Source organism: Trichechus manatus, unplaced genomic scaffold (assembly GCF_000243295.1).
Source record: "Trichechus manatus latirostris isolate Lorelei unplaced genomic scaffold, TriManLat1.0 scaffold00198, whole genome shotgun sequence".
NCBI lineage: Eukaryota > Metazoa > Chordata > Mammalia > Sirenia > Trichechidae > Trichechus > Trichechus manatus.
Window position 1 is genome coordinate 1,748,888 of NW_004444134.1, and position 2,431 is coordinate 1,751,318.

A 2,431-nucleotide genomic window follows, 5' to 3' on the forward strand; every position below is an offset into this window, starting at 1 on the left:
TTCCATTTTTTTGTTTGTATTTTCCATGAATTTATTTTTTTCTCCTTTTGTCTGTTTTTTGCTTCAACTCTTGGATAATTCTGAATATTAGAGATTTGAATTCCCTATCAGTTAGGTCTAGTGCCTTTTCTTGTACTGGAAGGTCATCTGGTGTTTTATTTTAGAAACCTACTGGAACCATGCTGTCTTGTTTTTGTAAATGTTTTGATATTGTCTACTGTCTTTGGGGCATTCAGTGGTTATTTTCCTCATTTATTGATTGAAGATTTGTTTTGTCCTGCTTTTTTGTGTTATTTGGTTATGTCTGAGCAGGCGGGCTGTACATTCTTTGTTGTTTGCTTGTCTGTGGGAATGATACTTTTCACCTCCTTCTCCAATGGCAGGGTCAGTCACTCAGGTATGGCACAGCAGGGCAGGTCCAGCTGAAGGAGAGTTGCTGGGATGGTTTTTTGTGGCACATACCAGGGCTGACAGTACGGAATGGGAATCAGTGCAGGGCAGGTTCCAGTAGGCCGTGCCTGTATTGCTTGGGAGTGTGACGTTCAGTGCATGGTGCAGGTAGGCAGGAAGGAGGGGGTAGATTGTGATGTGTGGAGCTAAGATGGGTATGGGAAAGATGAGAGAGAGAGGAGAGAGGAACAGGAGCCAAAGACACACACACAAACAAGAGTGCTAAAGGTGCTTGCTATTGTAGTGGAGAGATGAAAGACTAAGAAATGGGGGAAAACAAATATGAAAGAAAAAAAAAGAAAAAGTGTAAAAGAAAAAAATGAATAAATCGAGAAACTGGAAATGAAGAAAGACAAAAAGGGAATAAGACAGAGAAGAAAAGTAAAGAAATGAAAAAAAAAGATACCAAAAACAAACAAGAAAAAAGAAATGCCCCCAGGGATGTCCCTGTGCTTTTGCGCAGAGTGAGGGACTAGCTTCAATCCACATGGTACTGCCTGGCAAGAAGGGGCTCCCAAGCCATGGAAAGAAAAAGTAAACAAACAAATCAAACAGAGCCAATCAGAGCAAACAAAAAAGCCCAGAGGGGACCCACCAGCGTGGCAGCATGGGCTGGGGAAGCAGATTCACAGTTGAGTAGTGTTTTGCAGCCTTTCAGGAGGAAGCAAAGATGGCGCACGGAGCCAGGTATTTGAGAGAAAGGAGGGGGAGGGGGTGAGGGGTAAGGAAGAAATCTAAACAAGCGGAAAACAGCAACACCAGCAGCCAACAAATGGCACTCAGGGAGCCGGCCAGTGAGGGTGGGTGGAATCCAAGTGGCACTGGGGGGAAGCTCAGGCTTCCCAGCCAATAGACTGTGGCTGCAGGAAGCAGAGGAGGCTAAATGGGGGTGAAGAAGGGTGGGGGGTGGGAAAGCCTATATTGTGGGTTACCGGTTGTTCTGTCTCCTGCTGGAAGCTCCGTGAAGCTGCTTTCTCGTAACTCCTGTTCGCTGATCTCCAATAGGAGACCAAGATGGCAGATCTGTGCTGCGGTAGCTGATAAGGGACCTCTGCATGTCTCTCTCCTAGCATTCTTATTCCATAATCTTATTCCATTCGGTACTTGACTGAGCTCTTTATCTCTTCATTTGATGGTTAGGGTTTCAGGATTGACATGTGACTCTGTTTGACTTAGTTTTTATGATCTTTGCTGCAGAGGGATGGCGAGATTCTTCTGCCTATAGCGCCATGTTGCCCAGAAGTGCCCATGATGTTTCTTATTGGTTCAGTTGCAAGGATTTTTGTTTTCTTTATATTGAAGTGTAATCTGTACTGAAGGCTGTAGTCTTTGATCTTCATCAGTAAGTGCTTCAAGTCCTCTTCACATTCAGCAAACAAGTTTGTGTCATCTAAATGATGCAGTTTGTTAATAAGTCTTCCTCCAAACCTGATGCTTGTTTTTCTTCATATAGTCCAGCTTCTTGAACTATTTGCCCATCACCCAGATTGAATAAGTATGGTGAAAGGATACAACCCTGATGCACAACTTTTCTGACTTTAAACCATGCAGTATCCTGTGTTCGGTTTGAACAACTGCCTGTTGATCTATGTACAGGTTCCTCATGAGCACAGTTAAGTGTTCTGAAATTCCCATTCTTCTCAATGTTATCCATAACTTGTTATGATGCACACAGTTGAATGCCTTTGCATAGTCAATAAAACACAGGTAAACATCTTTCTGGAATTTTCTGCTTTCAGCCAGGATCCATCTAACATCAGCAATGATATCCTTTGTCCTATGTCCTCTTCAGGATAGGGCTTAAATTTCTGGCAGAACCCCATGAATGTACTGAAGCAACTGCTTTTTTTTATTTTCTATTATTTTTTGTTGTTGTTGTAGTTTAAATGGAGATTACATTTCAAGTTAGTCTCCCATACAAAAATTTATACATACATTGTTATGTGACCCTAATTGCTCTCCCCATACTGTGACAGCACAC